Here is an 8,191-nt window from a genome sequence, read left to right as displayed (position 1 = left end):
ACGTGCGCTCGCGTGTGTACTGTACGCCGTGACAGAGAAGCGAGGGCCGCCACACATCTCGCCACAGAACCACAGAAAGTAATTAACGGATCCCACAGAATCTTTCCCATAATCCCACAGAATCTTTCCCAAAAACCCAAAAGATCTTCCAAAATTTCCAAACAAATTTTCCCCTAATCCCACAAACTTTCCCATAAGGGGGTTCATGACCACCTTCCCCGTCCGCCTCCTCCGCCCCTCTCTGCCAAAACCGCACAAGGGACCCAGGCTCCCCTGTAGTATTCATGAGGGATTTTTGAAAGAGAGGAGGAGTGAGGAGAGGGGGGGTTTGGGGGAAAGACAGGAGACGGGGAGAGAGAGAAGAAAGAGAAGAGAGAGAGAGAGAGAGAGAGAGAGAGAGAGAGAGAGAGAGAGGGAGGGAGGAGGGAGGGAGGGAGGGAGGGGGAGGAGGGGGGGAGAGGGAAGGAGAGGGGGGGGAGGAGAGGAAGAGAGAAGAGAGAGAGAGAGAAAGAGGAGAGAGAGAAAGAAAGAGAGAGAGAGAGAGAGAGAGAGAGAGAGAGAGAGAAGAGATGAAGAAGAAAAGGAGAAGAAGAGAAACAAAGAAAGAGAAAATAAGAGAACAGACGACAAGTCAACATAGAGACAGAAACAAAGATAGAGACAAAGAAAGAGAGGCAGACAGATAGAACGAGAGAAGCAAGGTATCACTAAACATCAAATATCGGTGCTCGGGACCATTTATCAGCCCGGGGCGATAAACCCACTCAATATAAACCCTTAGTCTTTGCAACGCTGACCTTCCACCTCTGCAAGCCTGCAAGTTGCACAGTTCAGACCTGATCCCAGTTCCTCCCCGTCCCTCTCCCCCTCACCCCATCCCCCCTCCCCATCCCCAATCTAAAGTGTGTGTGTGTGTTTGTCTGTGCTTGTGACTGTGTTAGTTTGTGAGTGTGTGTGTATCTTTGGAGGTTGTTGTGAAATGTTTTGGTCCGTGTTTTCTTTTTGTGGGATTCAGTAGTGTGTACAAATGTGAAGTGTGTTTTTGCGTGTGGTGGTTTGTACAGTGCGTTCGTTTTTTTTTATTTTTGTCCTTGTTCCTTGTTTTTTTTCTTGAAATAGTGACTTTTTCTCCCGTTAATCTGGGCCTTTTTTAAACCATCTGGTTTCATCTCCTTCGATAAAATCGTATCCTGTTTACTAAATTAATAATGTTTCTTATCGTAACTCCCTTGTAAATTGATCCCTTGAAAGTGCAATTACTTTTTAATAGCATTTTATATATCAGTGATTGCTTGAATAAATAATGCAACTCGCGTTTTTTTTTTACATAATATTATCAAAAGCTGAAATCTCTTTTAACGACTTTTGGGAAAACATCATAAGCCCATTTCAGACACTTAAAAAATACCAAAATTTTCAAGGGCAACATTTTCTGACAAAAAATGATCATTGCCATAATTCACAACTACTTCTGTGAATTAACACCTTACCTATCCTGAAAAACATGCATATAAAGGAAGAACAATAATTTAATAGTGAAACAATAACAAAAAGGGAAAGAACAAAAAAGTACATAGTAGATATTATTTATTACAAAAATGAACAAAACAGAAAACAAATATAAAAAAGAGAGAGACTTCAAAAAAAAAAAAAAATATAGCACATAAATCATAAGAAAAGAAAGAAAGGAAATTTAAAAACCCTTAATGGTGACATTTTAGGCGAGCAAGAGAAAGAAAATATTCATGAAAGAAGGAATAGATAAATATAAATACATGCAGTAAATGTAGAAATTAGGAGAAAACCCAAAAATTTAAACTTATAAAAGTCCTTTTTTTATAGAGCAATTTATATCAGTTTGGCATTTTAATTACGGTTATTAATTCACTAGTTCATTTTATGATGAAAGGAGAAAAACTATGATATTATGGGTTTTTTTTACTGCAAAAACTACTGTTATTACATCCTTTCATATTTTTTTTTTTTTATCATCACTGTATAATAAAAAATATAATTATAAAAATATGATAAAAATAATAATAATAAAAAATATAATAATAATAAATAAATAATGAATAAAAATAAAATATAATAAAATTAATATAATAAATAATAAAATAGTGAAGTAAAATAAAATAATGATAATAAAATAATAACAAAACAATAATTATGATAAAAAACCCAAAAATTCAAGATGAGATAACAATAATAAAAATAATAATAATAATTTAAAAAAAAATAATGATAATAAATAATAATAATAATAATAATAATAATAAAAATAATAAAAAAAAATAATGAAAACAACAACGGCAACACAACAACCAACATGATAATAAAAAATAAGATAAATGACAAAAAAACAAAGTGACGAAATGACACCACAAATATCAACAATTATCATAACTAATATAATCACTAATTTATACCAAGTAAATTTAGATTGACAAGTAATAATATCTTTCTCTATGAGACACCACTAGTTGGTTAGTTAAAATAAGCATTTCTTAATGATAATGTGGTAAGGCAATCGAAGATAATAGCAAAACAGAAGGAAACAACAAAAAAAGATAAGAGACAAAAAAAAAAAAAAAAAAAAAAAAAAGTTAAGCTAGAGAATAATTACTTATTTCAATGTTTTTGTACTTCAATATCTATTCATTGTTAATAGAAATAAAATGTCAACAACATTAAAAATGTGTACATCAAAAATTGTCAACAGCCCTTTGGGACACGGGCAGGCAGGATGGCACTGCCTCCCCCTCTCTCCTATTAAAAACTGTTTTTTCAGTAATAATCAAAGGTGACTGGCACTGCGTATGACGTGTTAATGGCATTCACTAACAGCAGTTATTGGCACTTCCTACTCAGGATTAGGCAATAATTCGTTAAGATTGGCACTATCTAATGCGCGCTAATAATGGCACTTGCTGTTACAGGTTAATGGCGGCGCCAGCCCCCGGGTTGGCACATTTCCACGGGTTCCTGAGGACCATCTAACTCCTCTGCCAGGGCCTTTCACCCGGCCCCCAAACACCAAGGCCGGAGGAGGCACCAAAACCCGAATGAGACGAAGTGGGGGTCACAGTGTCAAGCCGGACCCGTTCGGCGGAGTCGCTTTGACCCCTGACCTTGAACCTATACAAAAACCAAATGACAACCGCGCTGGGTGCGATGAGGGGGAGGGATTGCTTATTTTTCTTGTTTTCTCTCTCTCTTCCTGCCGTCGAGGGTCGATGCAGCTGGAGAGGGAGGACGACGCTTGGAGACCGCGAAGAAAAAAGCGAATGAAAGAAACGGAAAAACATAAAGCTCTAACGGAAAAAAAACAAACCAACGACCGCGCAGCCCGCGCCCCCTCCCGACCTCCGAGCGCAGTCTCCGAGGCGGGATAAAAAGCCAAACAAACACGAACACCAACGCAAACAAACTCGCGGGCGTGCGCGGGCGTCGGAGCGGCACGTGGGCGGGCAGGGAGGGCGAAGGGTGGCCTGGCGAAAGACCGAAAGACCGATTGGTTGTGGGCGACCAAGCGAGAGGAGCGAGGCGGAGGGGGGCTGGGCTGGCGAGGAGGGAAAGATCCCGCCGCCGCCGCCACGCTTTTCCTCGTCTCTCTCTAACCCTCTCTCTCTCTCAATCCTAGTCATCTCTCTCTTCCATCTCTCTCTCTCGTCTCTCTCTCTCTCTCTCTTCACTCTCTTTCCTCTCCTTTTTTTTCTCCTCCCTCTCCACTCTCTCTCTCCGTCATCTCATCTCCTCTCTCTCTCATCCCTCTCTCTCTTCTCTCACTCTCTCTCTCTCTCTCTCTCTCTCTCTCCTCACTCCTCAATTCTCTCATTCTTCTCTTCTCTCTCATCTCTCCTCATCTCCTCCTCTCTCAAACACATCCAGCACAAAGCATAAAAAAAAAAAAAAAAAAGTAATTAGATTGTAAACAAAGGAAATAACAGATTAAAATTTGAAAATCCCATACAGAAAAAAACAAATTAATAATTAATTGAAAAACAGGAAAATTTTGATACCTGGATTTAAAAAAAAATAGAAAGATAATTACATAAACCAAAACCCATAAATTTTGAAGCGATAGAGAAGAGAGGGGAGAGAGAGAGAAGAGGAGAGAGAAGAGTAGAGAGAGAATATGAGTGATTGAGTGATGAGTGATGAATGACGAGAGAGAAGGAGAAGAGAGAGAGAGAGAGAGAAGAGAGAAGAGAGAGAGAGAGAGGGAGTTAATATTAAAATAAGAAACGAGAGAGAGAGAGAGAGAAGAGGGAGGAAAAGAGAGAGTGAGTAAATGAGTGAGGAGAGTGAGAGGAGAGAGAAGAGAGAGAGAGAGAGAGAGAGAGAGAGTGAGAAGGAGTGAAAAATATTAAATAAAAAACTTGGGGAGAAGAGAAGAAGAGAAGAGAGAGAGGAGAAGAGAAAGAGAGTGAGTGAGTGAGAGTGAGAGTGAGAGAGGAGAGAAAGAGAAAAAAATAAATGAAAATTGAATAGAGAACGAGAGAGAGAGAAGAGAGAGGAAGAGAGAAAAAAAAGAGAGAAGAGAGAAGAGAGAGAGAGAGAGAGAGAGAGAAATCCTTTCCTCCCTCTCCATACCATTTCTCCTTCCCTTCCCCTCTTCCCCTCCCTCACCCTCCCCCATCACCCCTCCCCTACCCCTTCCTTTTCCCCTCTCCTATTTTTCCCCTCCTTATCCCGTCCATTACCCCCTCTCCCTACCCCCCTTCACCTCCCCTTCCAACTCTTTCCCTCTCCCCCCACTCCCACAGAACTTATATATCGTTCCCCCACTAACCTCTCCCTCTCCCTTCCCTCTTCCTTTTCCTCTCCCTCTCCCCTCCCTTTGCCTTCCCCTTATCCCCCTATAACCTCTCCCTTCCCATTTTCTCCCACTAAACCCCCCCCCCCATTCCTCTTCCCTCCCTCTTCCTTCCCCATCTCCCCCTGTAACCCCTCCTCTCCCCTCCCTTCCCCTCCCTCTTCCTTCCCCATCTCCTCCTGTAACCCCTCCTCTCCCCCCCTCTTCCTTCCCCATCTCCCCCTAAACCCCTCCTCTCCCCTCCCTTTCCCCTCCCTCTCCTCCCATCTCCCCCTGTAAACCCCTCCTCTCCCTCCCTCTTTTCCCCATCTCCCCCTGACCCTCCTCCTCCCCTCCCTTCCCCTCCCTCTCCTTCCCCATCTCCACCCCTGAACCCCCGTCCCTCCCCTCCCCTTTCCCCCCCTCTTCCTTCCCCATCTCCCCCTGTAACCCCTCCTCTCCCCTCCTTCCCCCCCTCTTCCTCCCCCATCTCCCCCTGTAACCCCCCTCTCCCCTCCCTTCCCCTCCCTCTTCCTTCCCCATCTCCCCCTGTAACCCTCCTTCCCCTCCCTTCCCTCCCCTCTTCCTTCCCCCTCCCCCCTGTAACCCCTCCTCTCCCCTCCCTTCCCCCCCCTCTTCTTCCCCCTCCCCCCCTGAACTCCTCCTCTCCCCTCCCTTCCCCTCCCTCTTCCTTCGCCTCCCTCTTCCCTGTAATCCCTACCTCCCCTTCTCCTCTCTCTCCCTTCCCCTCCCTCCCCCCTCCGTTCTCATCGTCTTTAACTTACAGAAATTGTCAAAAGATTTCGTGCAGTTTCTTTCGGTCAAAGGATCAGTGGGGCTTTGTTGCTGGTGTTGCGCGAGCCGATGCGGTGTTGCAGAGTTTTTTAAAGGGGTTAAGGAGCTGATGTTGTTTTCCGATTCTTATAAATTTCAGGAGCTAATGTGGGGTTCAGGAGCTATTGGTGTGCAGGACCAATTGGTGTTGCAGGACAATTTGGTTTGCAGAGCGATGTGGGTTGCAGAGCTGATGTGTTTGCAGAGTCCTTAATGGTGATGTAGAAGCTCACGTAGTGTTGCAGAGTTTTGATGGTGTTGCAAAATTCTTAGTGGGGTGTTGCAGGAGCCGTTATGCCGCTACAGGTTGATAAGAATTTTGGTGGTGTTGCAGGAATCCTGATGTTATTCTGGGAATTACTTTGTTGATGGTGTTGCAAGTACTTTGATGGTGTTGCGGAATTCCTGATGGTGTCGTGGTATTGCAGTTCTTTTTTTTTTTGTTGGTGGTGTTGAAAAAAATCGCTGGTGTTGCATAACTGTCTGATCTCGTGCAATAGATCCGTTGGTGTTGAATAATTACTCCTTTATCTTCTCGCATGCTTCTCGGTCAGGGCAGGGCTTCTTGGTGTTAAAAAAAAAGAATCAGGGGTTTTTTGCATAAACCCAACTCTTTTTTGCGATTCACCAGAGAAAGAAAATAAGAGAAAAGGAGAGAGAGAGAGAGAGAAGAGAAAGAGAGAGAGAGAGAAGAGGGAGAGAGAGAGAGAGAGAGAGAGAGAGAGAGAAGAGAGAGGAGAGAAAACGAAAGAAGAGAGAAGAGAGAGAAAGAGAGAAGAGAGAGAGAGAGAAGAGAGAGAGAGAGGAGAGAGAGAGAGAAACAAAAAGAGAGAAAAGAGAGAGAGAGAGAGAGATGAAGAGAGAGAGAGAGAGAGACAGATAAAAAGATAGAAGATAACATTTTTTGCAGTGGTGAAATGAAAAAAGGTTTGCACCCAAAAACGAAATCATGTACATATTGCATAGTTACTTTAAATCCTATGCGTAGCCTAGTCAATTAACCTGCTGCTCCGAGACAATCCGGATAGACTTTATAGGGTGGTCCAAAATTTGTTGACCACAAATACTCTCGCAATGCCCAGATAGTACCATGTCCGTTTTTTTCACATTTTTTTCAGTGGTGCATACACATTTTTTTCCTTTGATTGAGAGATAACGGTCCTACAAATATGAATCTTCTGGGGAAATGCAAATTTGGCTGATTGATCTGGTGAAGGATATTTTTAGTCACCATGTATTCTGGATTAAATGCAGTGAGCCTATGGAGAGCGTCTTGGCTGTCAGTAAAGAAAGCCAGGTGTCGCTGCTGTTCACTGTCTTTCTTAATGGCATCATATATGGCTACCGGCTCGGCATCAGTGTGCTTGTCCGCTGGAAAAGGGCACACCGTTTCTTCAAGACTATCAGAATTTAAAAGAAACACCACTCCCTGCTCCAAGAGGATCACTGGAGCATGACAGTAGATTGCAATTGGAGACGTACCATGAGGGGAATGTAAAATGCCATCTATATATTGCAAGTAATGAGCTTTTAGTTCCGTTTCTGATGCCATGGATTTAGGACCTTTTAATTCATCAATATGAGCATGTACATGAGTTATGTGCCAGAGAACAGTAAGAACTGTTTCTGGAATGTTAAAAAAACTTCCCTTTTCCATACATTGAAGAATATCATAGTAAAAAAACAGTTTAGTTTTCCATTCTAATTGGACTGTATGAGATTTGGGGATTCGTGGGGCTGCAGAAAGCTGCAGGAGTCTGAAGCCAATATGGTTTAGCTTGGGTGACACGACTGAATGGGGGAAGGGGGCTAGCTCTTTCCTCGTGACGAGAAATAATGACTTAAATCTTATACGCAAACCAAGTATAAAATTTTCATGGCCTTATTCTGTAGAACTTCAAGGGTCCTTAGTCCCGTGGCAAAAATACTAATAAAATTTGGCTTGCAAAGTATCTATCATGGACCTAACAAGGGAGATATACATCCAATTTAGGACAAAACCCGGACACCTACCTATCTGTTACTTATGTATTGCCAAAGGTCTTAAACGCTCAAGGCAACGTTCTTTGAGGTTCTGAACAATATCCTTTGGTAAAGCGTGAGTTGTGGAACCCTAGGGGGGAAGCAGTAACTGTAGTGTCAGTTCTTGCAGTAGTTGTTCCCCCTAAAACCCTTTAATAATGTAAAGAGTTTTCGAGATCTGGAAATGTGTTTAGTTTTGATTGGGTAGATTATGTTGACCAAAGGAAAGCATACTTTTTGCTGAACATAACCACCCCCTATCAATGCCGGAATAAGAATTTCATTAGCTTAGAATGTGACGCGCAGTGAGAGAGAGAGAGAGAGAGAGAGAGTAAGAAGAGAGAAGAGAGAGGAGAGAGGGGAGAGAGAGAGAAGAGAGAGAGAGAAAGAGAGAGAGAGAGAGAGAGAGAGAGAGAGAGATAGAGAGAGAGAGAGAGAGAGAGAGGTAAATAGAATAAACAGATAGATAATAGATAAAAAGAAGTGAGAAGAGATAGATAGATATATAAATGATACAAAGACCAGACGGTGATGGCT

This window comes from Penaeus chinensis, chromosome 34, assembly GCF_019202785.1.
Source record: "Penaeus chinensis breed Huanghai No. 1 chromosome 34, ASM1920278v2, whole genome shotgun sequence".
Lineage (NCBI taxonomy): Eukaryota > Metazoa > Arthropoda > Malacostraca > Decapoda > Penaeidae > Penaeus > Penaeus chinensis.
This window is presented reverse-complemented; position numbering follows the sequence as displayed.